This window comes from Macadamia integrifolia, unplaced genomic scaffold (assembly GCF_013358625.1).
Source record: "Macadamia integrifolia cultivar HAES 741 unplaced genomic scaffold, SCU_Mint_v3 scaffold570, whole genome shotgun sequence".
In the NCBI taxonomy this organism is placed as follows: Eukaryota; Viridiplantae; Streptophyta; class Magnoliopsida; order Proteales; family Proteaceae; genus Macadamia; species Macadamia integrifolia.
In genome coordinates this window covers 171,681-193,672 of record NW_024870488.1, presented here as the reverse complement: position 1 = coordinate 193,672, position 21,992 = coordinate 171,681, and the positions used below count along the sequence as shown (strand labels likewise).

General features: G+C 41.2%; 1 pseudogene; it reads right to left on the bottom strand.

Annotated features, from left to right (window-relative positions):
• Positions 1-482: 482 nt before the first annotated feature.
• LOC122069272 overlaps positions 483-21,992 on the bottom strand; it is a 60,277-nt pseudogene continuing 38,767 nt past the window's right edge.

Sequence of the window (21,992 nt, the reverse complement as noted above, 5' to 3'; positions counted from 1 at the left end):
CACATCTAATTTCATTTTTTTTTTTCTTATACAAGCAAATCAATTTGAGTTTTGAAGCCGTAATGGAGGTGAGACACTAGAGTTTGATAAGTAGCAAAAAAAAACAACCGAAAGATAGAAGAATAAATAAATTTCCATTCTCCAATCAAGCGTGTTTAAAACAACAAAATTGTCATACAAATCATGATTAGCACCAACCTATACAAAACCAGGAATGAACCAAATTCCCACTCCAATAACCATTATACTGACATAATTTATTGCAGCAACCAAAAATCAACTCTTGTAATACAAGAAAATAGACCACCAGCTGCACCTTTTTTTTTTTTTTCCATCAGGTGGGGGAGGGGGTTATGGACTCTATTTTATGCAACAGAAAACATTTACCCTTGGAGCCTTGTGACCTTGGCTGTCACAGGTTCACAAATGCTTACCCCCCACAAGTCTTCAAAGAAGCATCAGAAGTCTTCATGTCTGTAGCTCTAGCTTCTAATTTCATATGACTCACCCTTGGTAATATATCCAACCCACTCAACAGTATTATATCCACTCTTCTCCTAGACCTGCAGAGTGTCAATAAGGTAGAGCTTTATACAAACAGATCCATACCATAGTTGTCAAAGCGTTAGGTGACTTGTGGCATTAGAGGGGGGTCAAAAACTAAGGTGCCACCAACAAGGCACCTAGGCAACCAAGGTCCTCATCCAAAAAAAGGAGCTTGGATGCCAAGGCAATGCTTTGACACTTTGATGCATACTGAATAGACAAGCAAGATAGGGCCAGTTCCATGTGTATACCTTGAGAAACCGGACTCGTAAACCTGAGGCTGTAAACATTGGAACCTGCATATACCAAGATTCACTAAATCGGTGATGCTCATGAGCCATTCAGAAGTCTCCAAAAGGACAAAACTGAAGAAACAAATCAAAATATGCGGATCTTTCATTCCTAGTCTCATCTTTATACATCTCTAACATAATTCAATTTTTCCCAACAAAAGAAAATCAAAATCCCAATCCTGGCCATCCACATTTTAATTAATACAGCGCTAAATAAAAACATATATATTTTCAATTCAGAAAAATTTGAGTCTTTTAAATGTTTCATGATAGAATGAATTGAAAAAATGTCGAACAGTGCTAAATGCCACTGATGCGACTGCATTTAAAATCACTAGAAATGAAAAAATTGAGTGCTGTCTATAGAGCCAATCAGCACATTGGCTCTCATATGCTAGTTCCCATATGGAATGCCAGTAGTTACAAATTACAGAATACAAGGCTCATGCAGTAGTATTATCATGGCGGGACTGGTATGACCCAATCTGGAATCCCAGACTGAGGCAAACCCGACCCAAACCGGGACTTTGGTCTAATAAGGGATGGTAGCCTTGTAATATTTAATTTTATTATGTTTTATTTTGGGTTAGCTATGTAGGGATTAGATTGAGTTCTCAGTTTCCTAGTTTGTTTCAGTTTCTATTTTCAGATTATGTAGGAAAAGTTTTTCATTTTTACCGCATGGTTGTGAGCAGTTAGTAACCAGGTTGGTCGTTTGGTCTTCCCTTCCTCTTTTCTTCTGTGTTTCCGCCCATCTTCTTTACATCGCTGGTTGAATATTCATCCAACTTCCCTTATTCTTCTTCTCGTTCTTTACTTTATTCTGGTTTCTATTTCCTTTCAAGCTACTATCGAACTTACTGGGCTTGCAGAGAATTGATCACTCCCTCATCCGTTCTCTTTTCTTAATATTTTGGGTGCTGTTTCTTCACTCAAGGGAGATTCAAACCATAGAAACTCAGGCCTGAAAGTTACCTCTGCTCACAGATTTGGTTCTTCTTTCTGCTGACAGATCTTATTTCAGAAATTATTTGTCAATTTCTAAGCTGCAGTTTTGGTTCTTTTTGTGATGATTCAAGAGTCCTAGGGGTCAGTAATTAGCAATATAAACCTAAAGTTTCATTTCGAGTGAGTGATTCGAGAGTGAAGTCTCATCCGGAAGCAAACCAGGTTACCACTGGTTTATTCTTCCCATCATGGGTTGGAGAAGACTGATTTGGGTAAGTACAACCACCGACGGAATTGTCATTGATTACTTAAAGCCTTTATTTTGCAAAGTGATTCAACTTTACCCTATTCTATATTGAAATATCAGATTGGTCCTTCCTTTTCGGAATCAATTATTGTTCGAATATATATATATATATATATATTTAAGTGTGCCGCAGGGGCACTAAGGTAATTTCCCTCTTCCACCAACCCTATTTAGAGTTGGGCGGCTGGATGGGGGTCAGTTGTAATTGGGGTATAACTTGTAGTTCTTTTATGACTCTCTTTTGCCTATTATAAATAAGGGGCTTGTGTGACAGTTAGATCACTCAAAAATTCCACCCTAATTTGACTATTAACATGGTATCAGAGCCACTTTTCTGATCTAAGTTTTTTAGCCTCCATCCCTTCTCAACCTTCACCTTCTTCTCTTCCTTTGTCTCCCCAATTCTCTATAGGACAACACTAATGAGGTGATTCATATGAATCTAGTTGTTGTCCTACACATTACCTCAATGTTTTAAACCCTAAAACTTTGGGAGTGAGCAATTGGAGAATTTGGAGAACTATTTCCCTACATTGTGATTCTTGATTCTTCCCTTCTTAGGGTTTGATTCTTTCTTCTATTAAGATCAAACCTCCTCTTGAAGATCAAGCACTGCACATTGAAGAAGCATCAATCATTGCTAACAAGATTGAAGACCATACCCATCAGCGATTTTAGGGTTTTCCCCAGACACTGATCCCATCGATTTTTGGGTTCCCTCCCTCAGAATCAGGTGATATTTGGAAGAGACCTTCCTCACCCCTACAAGGGGAGTCTCCTTCCATTGTAGAAAGAGCAGGGATCTCGGTCATGTTTGATGTATTAAGAGTGATAATGGTAGAGTGCTTGTGATGGATGATGACATAAAGAGGAGATGGGATGAGTACTTTTGTCACTTACTTAATGGAGACAGCCCTAGCAGGAGTGGTTTGAGTATCTTGCTTGACAACATGCATTATTGATATGTACGTAAGATAGGAGTGACCGAGGTTAAGGAAGCCCTAAGAAAGATGAAGGTAGTAAAGACACCTGGTCCAGATGAGGTCCCAATTTAAGTGTGGAAGAGTTTGGGATCACGTGGGGTTGTTTAATTAATCAAATTGTTTAACAAGATTATGAGCATGAGAAAGATGCATGATGAGTGGAGAAGTATTGTTGTCCCAATGTAGAAAAATAAATGTAATATCTATAGCTGCAATAATTATAGAGGCATATGGCTTATAAGTCATACTATGAAATTATGGGAGAAGGTAATAGAAGTTTGCATAAGAAGAGAAACTAATATCTCAGGGAACCAATTCGATTTTATGCCTAGAGAACCACAACGGAGGCTTGTGGACAATCTAGAACATACAAGAGGGATCTCCATTTGGTCTTCATCAATCTAGAAAACGCCTATGATAGAGTCCCCAAAGATTTAATATGGCATGTATTAGAGAAGAAAGGGGTGTCAAGCAAATACGTGGATATAATTAAAGACATGTATGGGGATGTGGTGACAATTGTGAGATTTGTGGGAAGTCAAGGTGATGAATTCCCAATTACATTAGGGTTACATCAAGGGTCTGCATTGAGCCCTTACCTGTTTACACTTTTCATGGATGATTTAACCAGGAATATTCAAGAGAGATCCCGTGGTGTATGCTTCTTACGAATGATGTTATTCTGGTGGATGAAACAGTGGCAGAGATTAATGATAAGTTGAAATTATGGAGATGTACTTTGGAATCGAGAGGTCTTAAGATAAGTAGAACAAAGGCAGATTATATGATGTGTAACTTTAGTTGATTGAGGACTAATAGCGAAGGGATGAAATTGAGTGTAACTATGTCAAATATCTGTGCTCTCCTTTAAATAAGGAAGGTGAGATTGACGATGATGTTTCCCACAGAATTAAAGTAGGATGGATGAAGTAGAGAGAGGCATCTGGAGTGGAATATGATCAACGTATACCTCTTAAGCTTAAAGGAAAATTATACAGGATAGTCGTAAGATCAACTATGATATATGGTGCAGAATGTTGGGTAGTCAAGAAACGTAATACAGATAAGTTGAGTGTAACAGAGATGAGGAACTTGAGATGGATATGTGGCAAAAATATGAAACATAGAGTGAGGAATGACTAGGTTAGAGCTGATTTGAGAGTTGCTTCGATTCAGGATAAGCTCAGAGAATGTCAACTAAGATGGTTTGGACATGTCCAAAGGAGGCATTTGGATGCCCCAGTACGGAGGAGTGACCAGATTCGGATGGATGAAACTAAAAAGGCTAGGGGCAAGCCAAAAATGATCATTTATGAGTTGGTAAGGAGAGACATGCAAAAATTAGGTCTTTACCCTCGTATGGCATCTAACAGAGCTGCATGGAGGCAAAGATCTACAACATTGTTCGTAACTAGGATCCATGTAGCCGTATCCCAACTAAATCCATGTAGCCGACCCCATTTAGTTGGTATACGGCTCAGCTGTGTTGTTGTTGCAAGTCAAAAGCTTAATGTATAAAGCTCATTATAGGTATTAGGGGCATGTTTTTGGCTCATTGGATTTTGGATTTCACATTAAAGGTTCAATTACAACAGTCTGTCCTCTCCAATATATAATGACTTACACTTTATAAAGAATTAAGAATGTGTTAACGGATAACTTAGAATATGTTAATGGGTAACTTTAATGGCACCTAAAATTCCATTTGGATAGGTGGCCTAGTCCAAGACTTCTTCTCTACGATTGTAGAGATCAACTCAACTTCAGCACTCATAGTTGGCTCTGTTTGTCCAGGGAATTTCCTTATCCTGCAAAGTTTCAAAGATTTATCAAAAGATGATACAGGTCAATCACACAATAACTTGGAATACCAACTCCTCAACGGCCAAACCCACCCCCCACCAGCCCCCACCCCCACCCCCCAAAAAAAAAACGAAAAAGAAGAAAATAAACCTAGCAAATTTGATATATAACTGGCAAGAGCACGAGGATATGTAAAAGTTGCAAATGGATGTAATGCCGACCAGTGGTCATCAAAGATACTGAGTAACTATTAGAATTTGCAATTCGATAGCTACATGTTGCAAACTATTTTCATTTTTTAATAAGGAAAATGAAGCAATTCTCATTCTTAAGGCTTAAGCTATTCCAATAATTTTTGAGGAATGTGTTCTGTTAACAACAAGAAGTTGCACTTCATAAATTATAGATTTTCAGTTTTTCCTGCATAGCAAGCAGTGGAGGAAAACAATCTCCTCTAGTAACGTACGCCTATCTAAAGACGAAAAACTGATATAACCAGTGGATTGGTTGATTGACTGCGTATCCAGATTGGGCGATCTGGACAAAGATTGGCCAATCCTTAAAACCACATGGGGAAATGATACAAGACAATGCTCCATTAATATCCAATAGCAGCTTGAATAGAATTCTGATCTATATCACATATTCCAATATTCCTAAAAATATTGCACTCACTTCCAAACCAAGCAGTCAATAGCAGCATTGTACTTGGCTCGACCAGCTGTAACTTGGAAACTCGTTTTTGCTGTTTGCTTTGGCACCGGAATCTTGATAACAACTCCAAGGGCAAACATTTTTGCACCAAACACACTCTTAACCTGAAGGTTAATAGTAGTGAGATAACTCCAAAACCGAGATCATATGAAGTTTGCCTCCTTTTTTTGAATGGTGATCTACAAACCTTAATATTTACTTCCACACGTGTCCTACCCAATTCCTTGATTGTTGGCAATACTCGAAATGGAAGATTTACACCCTCAGTGATACGGTACCTGCAGATAGCAAAGAATATCATGTCAATAACAGGAAGTAATGGGAAAAGAAGTCCATGTTAACTAGTAAAATGTAAACTATCTATGTTAACTAGTAAAATGTAAACTAAGTACAAAACATAATGTAAGGAAAGAAATTTAGTAAGCCTTACCCAGACTTGACATACAACTAAACCCATTTTCTTTAGGGAACAAAAGCTTATTCTCTACCAGCCTAGATCAAACTATATTAATATTCTGAAACTCTTCAAAAAAATATCTTAGTACACACACAGCAGAGAGAGAGGAATGGAACTGTCAAAGTAATTCTACAATAAACGAGACCTAAAGATATAATTAGTATGTCATCAAAGAAATCATAAAAGATGAAAAAATTCTAGGTCAGCTTTGATTATAATTTAGCTCATATCAATGCTAATAAACCAAAGTTGACAGACATTTATCATTAAGTAGTAGTGAACTTACTTCATCAATTCAAACTCCCCATTAGGTGGCACAAAACTAAGAGTCTTTTATGAGTTGAAAAGTTTACACATTGGTGGAATGTAACATCATCAAGCTCAATGGTCTTACCACTGTAAAAAAACAACACTTTGAATAAGTTACAAACACAATAATGATAGGAAATGAGCAATTTTGAGACAAAATAAGACAATTGATGCAACCTAGAGTTTCGAAAACCTTAATATAGGTTGCTTTGGGCCAACCAAAGTGATAAGGCCACTAACAAATCTGTAAATACTGTTAACAGTTTAGCACCTTGTGGGTAAGGTCACAAATTGTTGTAATAATGGGTTTTAGGAAAAGTGTCAGATTCTAAACGAGCCTTCAGGTCTTTAAGGGGTTTAATGGACCTTGTAATATTCTATAACTTTCTTTCCGTTATCATAAATAAAGAGGACTAGTGTCATATTAGACACTAGTCATTACCCCATCCAACATGGTATCAGAGCCTTTGGATCCAAAACCCAAAGGGTTTCCTCCTTTCTCCATCTCTTTCCCAATGCCTCCCTCCATCTGTGCCTCCTTCCATCTCTCTTCTTCTGCTTCTCTCTCTTGGTGGTAGTTCCTTAAACCACTAAGAGAGCCATTAGCCTCCATCTATCTTCTCCCCTGAGATCTCAGACTCTCTTATACAATGTTATGAGAGACCCAGCTTCTTCCCATCAATATTTTTTTTGGGTTTTTCCCCTTAGATCGATTTTTTCTTGTCAGGGTGCTTTTTCCCTGCTTGATGCCATGATCATCTTGATGTTTGTAGTGATTGGTGCTCCTTATCCTTATAGTGGTATGTACTAGACGTTTTACCATCTCAGAACTCTATTCTAGAGCTATCCCCAAAATTGATTTGTGAGAGTTTTTACCCTTTATCGATTTTTGGGGTTGTAGTCTTTTTCCTGCTTTTTGGTGGTTTTCTGGTGCTTCTTCTACCTCCCGCCGGTGCCTCTTCCTTTAGCACAACCCCCTTGAGTTGCAACCATGTTCACCAGCTCATTTTCTTCCACTGATGGAGACACTTCAACTCTTCCCACCTTTCCTCCTTATGCTATCAAGCTTGATGGCACAAACTATCACACCAGGCCTCCACTTACCTAAAGGCAGGTGACATGGATACGTATACATGTTCACAATCCATCCAAGATCCACGATGCAATACTTTAAGTTCATAAAGCTATGAAATGATTCTACAATCACATAGATAATAATAATCAAAATATACACAACTGGTAATGTCTAATGATATTTAGCATATTTACCCAAAAGGTCTTCACAGCAGAATCAAAATTACAATTATTGCCCTAGGACTGCATCTGATAAGAACAAAAAGAATCAAAATGGATGATACTGTCATCCTCAGTGTGCTCTAAATGCACAATTGTCACATACGCAACCGTCCTCATATGTAGCTAGCTCCTCATCCCAGAGGTCACCCCTATAGAGAGCCAACTCCTCAACCATAAACTCTGAAAGGTTGCCTAAATCAACATCTAAAAAGGGGGCAACAATGGGGGTGAGCTTCCACGAAGCCCAGTGAGAGCTAACACACAAGCAATCATGACAATCCATAAAATGAAACAAAGATAAATATAAATAATCAATCCCAACAAGATGAATGCAGTTATATGAATGTAGTTAGATGAATGCAATGACACAATCTGGTTATTAGCAAACAATTCTAAGCAATAGATTCTAAGTCCAAAGTGGGTGTTAGTGCTACTACAACATAGGTGGTATCCCCAGTCATGAATGCCTGTTATCGATCTCCAAGGATACCAGTTAGTTGCGAGTCATGAGCATACCGGTCCCTATATGGCTACTTCGGCACCTGGTAAACTCTTATTAATAATCCCCCATAATACCACTGCATCGAATCCAACATCACATGTAGGGCATACCCACCACTGAATCCAATATCACATAAGGGTTTGTCAAATGTTCCCCATCACCTCAGTCACCGGAAATCGTCCCCAACCTCGAACCATCAGAAGATAGGATTAGCCAATACATAAACCCCTATTAGCAAGGGTTGTAGGGTGGTTATCCTAACTTAATGCATTCTAACATACCACACCATATTATAATCACACTCACACACCCCATGGGCATACAGTACCAGAACCAACCTTCGGCCACCCTGTACCCTACACTCACACACTATAGGCATGCAGTGCCGAAACCAACCTTCGGCCACCCTACACCCTAATCTCCACAACTCACACACACACACACTCTCCCTGGGCATGCAGTGCCAGAACCCAACCTTCAGCTACCCTACATCCTAATCACACACACACATGCACAGCCACAATTCATACCATCATGCCACATCAACATTCTCCACAAGAAACAAGATTACAATATGAAAAATGATATGATCCACATATGCAATATGATGTAAACATTCCATAAATCGCACAAAATCCCTTCACCTTGAATCTCAAGTGTCGATGGATAGCCGATGACCTCGTGTCGTGTTATCTTGTCACTTCTTGGTTTTACTCCTAGAATACATACGATTTTTTAGGAAATTAGTCAATCATAGGGAGGGTTGCCAATTGTAGCTTTGTTTCCTATTTTACCTTGCTTTGAATGGTTTCAAAGTTAGGTTTGGTGGTTTTGGGGTTGGTTTATGGGTAGATCACTCTCACACACTCCACCTAGGTTAAGTTTAGTGTAACTAATGAATTAACTAGCATGGAGCCACAAGATATACCAGATCCCCAAATTTTACAAGTCTAGGTTAACCAAAATTAGGGAAATTTGGTTGGGGTTTATGTAGTGACCACCAATGGCTTATGTAGCCACTCCAAATCACCATTCATGTGTTTGATTTCATTTTCCTCAACCCAATTTTGGGTTTAAATGGTTGGTTATAAAAGATTTGGGAAACATTCATTAGTCTAGGGTTTAGTTGCCCAAATTAGGGTTTTTAGATGGGAATTTCATAAAGGAATGTTCATAGACTCAAATTAAGTCACCAACCTTGCTAGGGTAAGTCTCCTAGACCAAATCCCCCTTCCAATTCGTAGTCTTGACAAGTGGGAAGGTGGGTTTAAGGAATTTGGGCAATTTCTCCATTTTTAGGTCTTGTGTTGCCTAAACTGGGGGTATGAGATGGGGCTTTCTATAGAGGAGGTCCATACACCCAATGTGAGTGACTAATCATGCTAACTAGATAACCCAAACCAAATCCCCCAATTAATTTGTATATTAGGTAAGAGGGTAGGTGAGAATCGATTGGGGCGGTTCCCATTAGCTCAATAGAAAGTGGAAATGGGAGGGAGAGAGAGACGTGTGTGTGGGGGGAGGGATAGAGAATGGTCTTACCTCAAAGGATGAACACCCTAGCTCCCTTCCTTCCTCTTCCCTTGCACTCCTTCTCCTTCTTCTTTCTCTTTCTCCTCCTCCTTGCATTTACTTTGGTAGGTGGAGCAATGAATGGTAAAGGCTTCTATTTATAGCCACTTAAGTTACCTAAGGGCTGTTTGGGAGAAAAATGCGTTTCCACTCATTATCAGGCTAATATGTCATTTGCAACTAACGGGCCCACCTTAGGGTGTCCCGATACATTAATCCGTCCCCTAGTAGGTTGTACTAACCAATAGGGTGATTTTGAGGTGCACGGGTGTGAGGGCCTAGGCCCCATAGCCAAATTACCCGGTTTTGGCCTATATACTCACTGGAGGTGTTCACCGGTGAAGGCTGAATTGGTCCACCTTGTGTGGAAATGGATTCCTTAAGTTGACTGGGGCCTTCCCAAGGTGTTTCTAGTGTGTGAGCTCCACTTATTGTATATTTTACAAAAAAAACTCAGGGATTTTCCCGTGGAGTGTGAGGGCTTGGACTAGCCTTCTCTTCTGTGTTTGGAAACCCCTCTAATTATTGGAGCATGGATAGTAGGTACAAGTGGGGTTGTCCTTCCCTTCTTGGAAAAATACAACTGCTACCCAGCACTCCTTGGTACTGGTATCCTCCGGTGCCTCATCTGTACATAAAAAATATGAAATTTTAGTGCACAGGTATAACACAAATTACCTTATGTGGTCACGCTCGATCTATATCTCCATCAAGTCCCGTGGCTATTATGGTTACCTCACTAAAATCTCAAAGTGTCTGACCACCGGTCCTAAGATTGACAAGTGGGAGTGTGCCAACTCTCTAGTTATGCCCTTCCTTGTCAACTCCATGCAGCCATAGCTTTCACGTGGCTATCTCCTTCTTGGCTCTGTTGTGAAGATTTTGAAGTCTGTCTAGGATATCTATTCCTAAGCGGGGAATGATGATCAACTCTTTGAACTGCACCGGTTTGTGACATGAGGCAGAGAAGGCTCACACTATCACTGCCACAATACTACTATGAGCTATGCACACTGTGGACTAAGCTGGACTTCTATGAGGAGTATACTCCTTCCATCCTAACACATGTCATCGGATTTTAGAAACAAGAGGACAGGATTCGTGCCTATGACTTTCTAGTATGTCTGAATGTGGAGTTTGATCAGCTGCGGTCCCAGGTTCCGAGGAGTATTCCCTTTCCTACCTTGGATCAAGCCTATGTTGTGATCCAACTTAAGGAAAATTATTGTACCACTATGCTTCCATAGCCTATTGCCACTCCCACTGAGAGATCTACACTTGTCTCTGGCATTCAGTCCCTATAGCTGGGTGGCTTCTCTGTTAGAGCTCCAATGAAGTGTGATTACCGTGAGGAGCGTCACATCAAGGAGCACTACTACCTACTGGAAGCATAACGGTCATCCTACTAATACATCTGCCAAATGGCGAGAGAAGGTTCGTGCTGGTACTCCTGATCAGGCTAACAATACTGACACATCCAGGTCCTAAACTCTGACTCTACTCTTAGCATCTTTGTAGCCTCGCTATCGTTTGAATGAGCTCAGTACCATTTGACACCTTCTAACACATCCAGACTCCTACCCCAACTATTGTGAGCTCTGCTCATTCTTCCCCTTCTGGGTCAAGTATCTCTTTCTATGGCTATACTATGTTTGTCCCTTCTACCCCCTAGATTATAAACTCTGGGGCTTCTGATCATATGATATTTACTTGCCTATTTTCTCCCAGTACGCCACTAGTCCTGGTAATAATAAGGTCACATTGGCTAACGAGACTTATTCCACTATTTTGGGAAAGGGCTCCATTAGTTGTACTCATTTTTCAGCCCTTTCTACTGTATTGCATATTCCCTCTTTTCCTACTAATTTAGTGTCCATTAGTAGTCTTACTTCCAGTATTAATTGTAAAGTCACATTTTTCCCGTCTCATTGTGTTTTTCAGGATCTGGTGACGAGTAACGATTAGCTCTGGTAGGGTGCATGGTGGTCTGCACCTGCTTGATGATGACTCAGCATTGGTCTCTAGTCAGGCTCTTCAGACATCCCCACGTCACCTCTCATCTTTGAGTTACTACAGTGGCATCATTCATTGGCATCCTCCTTTGAAAACTTTAGTTAGGCTTTTCTCTTCCTTATTGTAATTCATCTATTTTTTTTGTAAGGATTGTGTATTGGCAAAAAAAAAAATCAGATCCCACTTCTTTATCATTGATACATTCAGATATTTTGGGTCCATCCTGCTATGTGTCTGTCAATGGTTCTTGGTGGTTTGTCTCTTTCATTGATTGTCATTCTCGGACCACTTGGCTTTATGAGATGCGAACCATAGTAGTTCCACCGCATGGTTCAGACTCAGTTCGGTGCTACCAGTAAGATCCTTCGAAGCCACAATAGTCGTGAATACTTCGAAGGGTCCTTTCTAGTCTACCTTTCCACTCATGCGATGATCCATCAAACTAGTTATGTAGATACCCTGAAATAGAATGGGGTTGTTGAGTGGAAGAATCATCAACTTTGTGAGGTAGCACGCTCTTTTATGTCTAAAATGCATGTTCCTCCCCAGTACTGGAGTGATGCGATTCTCACCACTGCGTTTCTAATTAACTAAATTCCTTCTCGAGTTTATTCCTTATACTTCCCTTTGGATCTTCTCCAGGGTTCCGCGACTTTCTTGTTCCTCCCAAAGTAATCGGTAGTGTCTGCTATGCTCACATTCATCATCTTCACAAAAAGTTTGATCATCGTGGTCTTTGGTGTATTTTTTTTCAAGTATGCTCCCATTGCAGAAAGGCTACCACTATTTTCATCCTTTTACTCGGCATTGGTTTGTGACTATGGATGTTGTCTTTCAAAAATCTACACCAGACTATATTGTGCCACCTCTTCAAGGGGAGTCTCCTTCAATTGTGGAAGATGTTTCGCCTCTTGGACTTGCTATCCCTATCGATATCTCGTTTCAAGCGTAAAGTGACACTCATACTTTGCCTCGACCAGAGATATGTGTTTATAGTCACAGACAGCAAACTTAGACCACTACACATCCAACATCTACCCTGTTATGACAATTACCTCCTCTCGAGCCTGATCTTGTCCCCTTGGACCTAGGTAGTTCTCCTTCTCCTTCTATTGATCCGTCTTTTGAGTTACCTATTATTGTTCGTAAAGGCACTAAGTTTTATACTTTACATCCTATTGATAAAACTATTTCTTATGACTCACTTTCTCCTTCCTACTATAGTTGTGTAATCTCTATCCTTTATGTCCATTCCCTATACCTAGTAAGAAGCAAGTGCAGACTCACAATAGCAGGTAGTTATGGTTAAAGAGATGCAGGCTCTAAAGAAGTAAGACACATGGGATCTAGTGTCTTCCCTCGTAGAAGAAGATAGTTGGCTATAAGTGGGTCTTACAATGAAACAAAAGGCTGATGGTATAAGGCTTCACTCTACCAGGAGACATTTTCTACAATTGCTAAGATAAACATAATCCGTGTTATCTTAACTTGGGCCACCAACTTAGATTGGGATCTCCAGCAACAAGATGTGAAGAATGTGTTTCTTTATAGGGAACTTGAAGAGAAAGTGTATTTGGACATTCCTCCTAGGTTCACTTACTCCAAAACCTAAGGGAAGGTATGAAAACTGAAACGTGCATTGTATGGGCCGAAGCAATCCCCTTATCCTTGGTTCGGGCGTTTCCACAAGGCTATTACTGCTACAGGCTACTCTCAAATCAATACCGACCACACTCTGTTCATCAAGAAATCTGGTAAGAATATTGTCATCCTAATAGTCTATGTAGAAGATATTATTGTTATTGGTGATGATCTAGAAAGATCTCTCGCGTGATACTTAGGAGAGGAATTCGAGATCAAAGATCTAAAACAACTTCATTACTTCCTTGACATTGAATTTGTCAAGTCTTCTCGTGGGATCTACTTATCTCAGCAGAGTATGTGCTTGACCTTCTTTCTGAGACAAGGATGTTAGGGTGTAAGCCGACAGATACTCCTATTGAAGCTAACCGACATAGCCTCAGACCTTCTAAGCAACCGCGCCAGCACTTAACACTCTCACTAGCACTAAGTTAGCCTTACTACACTCCTTGAGGGACTTGAGAAGAAAAATAGAGAACATAACAAAGAGTTTCAAAGAAAGAACTTGTATTGCACTACAGAACTTGGAGTACAAAGCTTGAGTGGTTACTTCCCTTGGTGCTTTGGCTAAATGAGGGCACCCCAATTTATAAGCACACCTAGTTACAATGAATGACTAAAATGATTATAAGTGTCATCTATCCAATGGTTGGGAAGTTTCTACCTAAAGGGACTAGAACATTCCCACCTCCTTAATGGAGAATTCTAGAATTCTCCTATTCTTTAGATATATACAAGTAACCTCTAGACTCTTCCTTGCATTTAGAAGGTTCTATGGAAGTTTCTTCACACTATCCCACACAATGGTAGAAAGGTTTAGAGAAAGCACCTCTCTACAAAATATCTAGACTTCCTACACTTTCTAAAAAGTTCTAGAATCTTACATAGCCCAATGTACTAAGTCCATGCACTATGGGCTATGGGCTTGGCCCGTGGGCCTTTGTTGGCGGGTTGTGACACTCTCCCCCACATAAGTCGACGACGTCCTCATTGTGTCTTCTTTGTGAAACCTCTAGATATGATCTTGGAACTGCCATAGAGAGTCCGCAGGTTCTCAACATGCCTCGCTTTCTGGTAGCCCCTTTCACTTGACTAAGTACTTCTTACTAGGAGGCACTCCTCGTCTTCGAATGACACGGTTCGCGATCATGTACTTAGCCTTCTTGTCATAGGAAGTAATAATGGCTATTAGTGCTCTTATTGAGGTCCCACGGCTTGAGTCTTCCTTGTTTCCATGGTATGGCTTTAGTAGGTTTATATAGAAGACTAGATGGATTTTGAGCTTAGGAGGTAGGCTCACCTCATAAGATACCTTGCCCACCTTCTTAGTGATCTCAAATGGGCCTTCATATTGACGTACCAGCCCCTTGTGTACCTTCCTTAGGGACTTGAATTGTTAAGGTAGAAGCTTCATGAGTACTAAGTCCCCAAGCTTGAAGTTGTGTAGTCGCCTCCCTTTGTTAGCCAATTTCTTCATCTTTTTAGTGGCCTTGTCTAAATATGACTTAGCCACGTCAAGCTTTGTTTGCCACTCCTTACCGAGGGGCTCTTTCCCATATAGCCTGTCATCACCGTGTGTGGTGTTAAGGGTTGTTGTCCTGTGGCAATCTCAAACAGACTCTGATTTGTAGCCTCACTTTGTTGGAGATTATGGAGAATTGAGCCACATCAAGCAGCTTGGCCCAATCACGCTGGTTAGCACTCACAAAGTGCCTCAAGTAAAGCTCTAATAAGATGTTGATGCTCTGTCTGCCCATCGGTTTGGGGATGGAAGCTTGTTGAGAAGTGTGGCGATGACCCCAACATCTTGAACAGCTCCGTCCAAAACCTCCTTGTGAAGTGAGGGTCTCGATCACTAATTATGGATCGTGGCACACCCCAATGCTTGACAACATACTTTAGGAATAGCCTTGCCGCCTCTTCTTCCATTCAGTCTCTTAGTGCAACCACAAACATGCCATACTTAGAAAACCTATCAACCACCACCCTTATAGATCCACACCCTTCTGAATTAGGTAGTGCGCTAATGAAGTCCATGGAGACACTCTCCCATGCTCTCTCTGGTATGGGGAATGGCTCTAGCAATCCCCTGGGTGGTTGCTGCTCCACCTTGTCTTGTTGGCACACAAGATAAGTTCTCACATAGGCCTTGATGTCATCCCTCATATGGGGTTAGTAGTATACCGCTTCCAATAATGCTCGTGTGTACCACTGTCCTGGGTGACCAACCCACTTAGTGTCATGGCATTCACGAATGAGATTCCTCCTTAGGTTATTCCACTTAGGCACGTAGAGTCTCCTCTTCTTGGCATAAAGCAAGCATCTTGCACCTAAAACCTCTATGTCTTGCCCTCCCGTGCAAAGGCAAGTAAGATCTTAGCCACTGAATCGTGTTAGAGGTCGTCTTTGATTAAGTCTAGAAGTTTCCCCTCTGGTTGGCTAAGAGAGGCCAACTCCGCCTTATTACTAAGTGCATCGGCCACCTCATTGTCCTTGCCCAGCTTATACTCAAAGACGAAATCGAACTCCGCCAAGATGTCTTGCCATCTATCCTGTTTAGGACTTAACTTCTTTTGGGTCTGAAAGTAGCTAGTGGCAACGTTATCTATCTTCACCATGAACCTTGAACCAATTAGGTAGTGTTGCCATGTCCTTAGACCTACCACGGTCATCTCCTTCTCGTGGACTGTATAGCTCCGCTCTGTCTCATTCAACTTGCTACTCTCATAGGCAATTGGGTGTCTTCCCTATATTAAAACCCCGCCAATAGCAAAATCAAATGCATCTGTATAAACCTTGAATGGCTTGCCATAGTTGGGTAGGGCAAGCACTAGTTCCTCCATGACAGCCTTCTTTAAGTCTTCAAAGGCCTCTTAGCATGCGTCCGACCAAACCTATGGTCTATTATTCTTTAATAGGTCAGTGAGGAGAGCTGCCCTCCTTGAGTAGCCTTGAATAAATCGCATGTAGTAGTTAACCAAGCCAAGGAAAGACCTTAGCTCAGTCACCTTAGTAGGTGCCTCCCATTCTTGAATAGCCCGCACTTTGCTTTCATCCATCCATAATGTTCCCCCTTCCAACCTTGTGGCCAAGGAATATGACTTCCTCTTGTGCAAAGGAGCATTTTTCCTTCTTGACGTATAGTTAGTTGTCCCTCAACACCTTGAGAACTTTCCGCAAGTGTTGTATATGCTCCTCAAGGTATTACTATGCATAACAATGTCATCCAAGTATGCCACCACGAACTTGTCAAGGTAGGGGTGGAAAACCTTGTTCATTAGGGTGCAAAATGTGGCCGGGGCATTGGTGAAGCCGAAGGGCATTGCCAAGAACTCATACAAGCTATAACGTGTCATATATGTCGTCTTAGGCTCATCTCCCTAGGCAATGCGGACTTGATAGTATCCCGATCACAAGTCCAACTTGGTAAAGTATCTTGCCCCACCAAGTCTATCAAATAGATCGACTATCAAAAGAATGCGATATTTAGTATTGATAGTTACCTTATTCAACGCTTGGTAGTCGATGTATAGTCGAAGTGATCCATCATGCTTCCGTTGAAAGACAATCAGGGCATTATAGGGAGCTTTGGAAGGATGAATGAACCCCAAATCAAGTAACTCCTTGAGTTGCTTCCCTAGCTCTTCCAACTCTGGTGGCGACATTCTATAAGGTGCCATTGATGGTGGCTTGGCACTGGGCTCCAACTCGATAGCATGATCCACCTCCCTCCTAGGTGGAAATCTCTTAGGCAGCTCAGATGGAATAACGTCCTTAAACTCCTCAAGGACTTTCGTGACCGACTTGGGCAGCACCTTAGTAGGACCATCTTCCTTCTGTTCCTTCTTCTAGCTGAATGGTTGAAAGAAGTTTTGGGCCGTCCTTAGTCCCTTGCACCGTTGGGACTAGGGGTATCAACCAATCGAGACAGTCTGGTTTCGATCGGGCTTAATCAGGCTTAGTTATTGAGGGCATGGTATGCTTTATATTTGATCGGTCGGCCTCGGGCTATAATCGGGCTACCTTAATAGGGCTTTAGTCGAGCCTTAACCGGGCTACGGACATGTTTAATGTTAAATGGGCTTTAACCAATTTTTAAATGGGTCCTCTTTAAAAAGTGCTCTTATATTCCAGCCCACTCATGCAAGCCCAAAAAAATGACAATAAATCAATAAATGATACCAAATATAACCATTATTTAAAATGTGAACATGTCTTTACTTTTTAGTTTTTACTCTTTAATTTGGGGGGGACACTAGGTATTCTACAATCATTAAAGGGTCGGGCCAGGCTGGTGCACAATAGGCCAGTCTTGATCTGGTGTTATTCGGTCGATCTCGATTAGGTGCCCAATGGTCCAAGTAGCAAAACTGAGACCGACCGTTTGTAAACAGGCCAGGCTCAAGCCTAACACATTTAATAAACGATCAAGATGGGGCTAGTCTATAAATGGTCAGTCCTGGTCGATTCAGTCAGGTCGGGCCACGAATTGACACCCCTAGTTGGGACCATGCATGGAACTCCCTCCTCTATGATGTAAACTATGCTGATGAATGGCATTGGTATGGCCTTAACTCTTCAAAGGAAATTCATGCCGAGCACCACTTGAAAATAGTCGATAAACACTATCGACAGGTCCACAGTGCCCTTCCATGTCCCGATATTCATCTTAACCTCTCGAGCAACACCATGTATGGGACGAGCTTGGGAGTTGATAGCCTTGATCCATCCTCCCTCCGTGGACACCCTAAGTCCAAGTCTCTTTACTTCCTATGTTGAGACAAAGTCGTGGGTAGCGCTCGTGTCTACCATTGCACGAGTGAGCTTGCCATTAACGTTCACTTCCACGTACATTAACCACTTTTGAGAGATTGTCACCTTGACCTCTGTCTTAGCCTTGATCGCACTCGGCTATTGTAAGGAACTTATATGTGCTTCGTCCTCACTTTTCTCCTCAAGTAAGGCATTAAGAGCCTTCCTTTTGGGGCAACCCCTACCCAATGTGGTCCATCACACAATATCCTTGGGTGTGAACTTGTCCTTATTATCATTCCTGGGCCTACCCTCCTTACTTGAAGATGGTTTAATGGTGCTTTCCTTGGGAGGGTAGGTCCTTGGACCCTTTTTCTCCCCCACCTTTTCCATTATTACCTTTCTTGGCTTTAGAACTATCTTCTCTCCTAAACTCCACTAATGACTCCGCAGCTACAATGGCTGAAGCAAAGTCCTGTATGCATTGACGTTGCAATTCTTATGCAACCCAGCCTTGGAGGCCATCCATGAAGTTGAATAGTCTTCATCGGTCATACTCGGGACCTCGAGCATTAAAGTAGATAATTCCTTCACATAGTCCCGAATAAAACTGGTTTGCTTGAGCCTTTTGAGACTCTTCCTAGCCAAGAAAGCGGCATTTTTGGGATAAATCTGCTTCTTCAACTCAGTTTTGAAACTATCCCAAGTGTCTATGGTGCATGTTCCTCTTTTATATATCAGCATGCCTTTTACGCCACTATAAAGTTGCAGTGTCGGTGAGGTAGAGAGTAGAGGTTCGTACCTTTGTTGCCTCATTGTCGAGTGCCAATGCCTCAAAATACCTCCCATATGCCATAGGAAGTTAACTTCTCGTGCATCTCATCCTGATAAATGGCTTGGGAATTGGTGCCTCCACCCTAGGCACTTCTTGAGATAGCAGCTCCCCCGGCTGTTGCCCTCTTATAAATAGCCTAATCCTCACATACTTCGTCGATGTGAGCTTTCATCTTGGCCAACGCCTCCCACACTTAAGACTTGAAGGTGGTAAACTCCACTTTTTGGTTATATGCCATGGTGTTGAGATTACTTAATAGGGACTCCTTAAGCTCCCCCATTTGGCCAGCAAGCTCCTCCTTAAGCTCGCCCACATGGCCTTCAAGCTCCTCCCCACTTTGCTCCACAACATCTAGGCACTCCTTCACCTCGGCCATTACTAGTTCCACCCTGGCTAAGGGAGGCTCTATAATAGCACCAACGTCAATAGACTTGTCTTTGCTCCTCCTTTGCTTCCCTGTATTGGGGTTGGTATCCCTTCCATAGTTTTGCTCGCTTATTGCCATATCGTGCACTTTCGAAACGTTCGACATAACGCCTGTCCCACAAGCTTGGCTCCCTCACAACCAAAGCTCTGATACCACAACTATCATAGCCTTAGACCTTTCTAAGCAACCGCGCCAGCACTTAGCACTCTCACTAGCACTAGGTCAGCCTTACTACACCTCTTAAGGGACTTGGGAAGAGAAGTAATGAACATAAGAAATAGTTTGAGAGAAAAAACTTGTATTGCACTAGAGAACTTTGAGTACAAAGCTTGAGTGCTCACTTCCTTGGTGTCTTGGCTAAATGAGGGCACCCCTATTTATAGGCACACCAAGTTTCAAAGCATGACTAAGATGTTTACAAGTGTCATCTGTCCAATGGTTGGGAAATTTCTAGCTAAGGGGACTAGAACATTCTCACCCCCTTAATGGAGAACTCTAGAATTTTTCTATTCCTTAGATATATACAAGTAACCTCTAGACTCTTCCTTGCTTCTAGAAGGTTCTCTAGAAGCTTCTTTACAATATCCCACACAATGGTAGAAGGGTCTAAAGAAAGGACCTCTCTACAAAATATCTAGACTTCCTACACTTTCTAGAAAGTTCTAGAATCTTACCTAGCCTAATGTACTAAGTTCATGGGCTATAGGCTTGGCCCATGGGCCTTTGTTGGGCCGGTTGTGACATAACGGCCACCTGAGTAGCAAGGAAGGTGATCCTATGGATAAGGGGAGATATTAGAGATTAGTGGGGTGTTTGATCTATCTTTCTCATACACGCCTTGACATAGCATTTGCTGCCAGCCTGGTTACTCAGTACATGCATAATCCCTAACCCTTATATGGAAGATGTGCTACGTATTTTTCATTACTTAAAATCTGCCCCAAGATGTGGTATCTTTTTTTCTCCTCATGATCACCTTAGGGTAGAGGCCTTCACAGATGTTGATTGGGCAGGTTCCCCTGATGACCGCACATCTACTATTTGTTATTGCACCTTTGTTGGTGGTAACCTTGTTATATGACAAGCAAGAAGCAAGCCATGATTGCCTATTTGAGTGCTGAAGTAGAGTTCTATGCCACAACTTGTGACATTTATGAGCTCCTATGACTTCATGGTCTTCTCACAGATTTGGTTGTCTCTGACACCCCTTCCTATGAAGCTCATTGTGACAATAAATCTGCCATTAGCATTGTTCATAGTCCTATCCAGCATGATCATACCAAGCATGTGGAGATCAATTGACACTTCAACGAGAAGCTGGATATAGGTCATATCACTATGCGTTTTATTCCGAGTAGTGAACAACTGGCTAATGTATTTACTAAAGATCTTAGTAGTAATGTTTCATCATATTATCTGCAACTTAGACATATGTGATATCTATGCACCAGCTTCAAGGGGAGTATTGTCATAATGGGGGAAAGTGTCAGATTCCAAACGGGTCCTTAGGTCGTTAAGGGGTTTATTAGTCCTTATAATATTCTAAAACTTTCTGTTCTTTAATATAAATAAAGAGAGCTGGTGTCATACTAGCATAGTTGTCAAGGCGTCGCCTAGGCGTCCAAGAGGTTTTTTAGGGTCAGGGTGAGGGACGCCATTGCTGAAGTATAAAAGGCAGTCACCTTGGACGCCTTTATACCAAAGGCGACCGCCTTGGTTTTTTTTTTTTTTTTTTTTTTTACTTTTACTTAATTATTTGTTTTTTATATTCTAATTCTTAATTTTTCATTTGATGAAGTACAGGTTTTTAAAGGATGTGAGATACATGGAATCATTTTACTCTCAAGTGAACAACAACAAAAAAAAAGGTTTGGTGGTGGGGGGAAATAAAACATGCAAAGTTTTTTTAAAACCCTCCATTTCTCTCGTTCAGTCGTTCTCTCTACCGGCCGGTGACCTGCGACTGCCATTACAAACCGCTGTAATCGTCGGAGAACCGCTGTGATTCAACCGATCGATTGAACGCGACCCTGCGACTCTCTCTTCAACGTCCTCGAAAAAGGTATGTATGTTTGTAATTTTTTTTTTCCCTCCCTGCTTCGTTTCGAGCTACGATTTCTTTTTTTTTTTCTCCCTCTTCTTCCTCTGCTTCTTCTTCGCCTACGATTCTTTTTTTTTTTCTTTTTTCCCTCTTCTTCCTCTGCTTCTTCTTCCTCTGCTTCTTCTTTGTCTACGTCTTTTTTTTCTTCTTCTTCTTCTTCTTCTTCTTCCTCTGGTTCTTCTTCGTCTACGTCTTTTTTTCTTCTTCTTCTTTCTTCCTCTGCTTCTTCTTCTACGAATCTTTTTTTCTTCTTCTTCTTCCTCTGCATCTTCTTTGTCTACGGAATTTTTTTTTCTTCTTCTTCCTCTGCTTCTTCTTCGACTACGTCTTTTTTTTTTCTTCTTCTTCTTCTTCTTCTTCTTCCTCTGCTTCTTCTTCTACGATTCTTTTTTTTTTCTTCTTCTTCTTTCTTCCTCTGCTTCTTCTTCTACGAATCTTTTTTTTTCTTCTTCTTCTTTCTTCCTCTGCTTCTTCTTCGTCGACGACTTTTTTT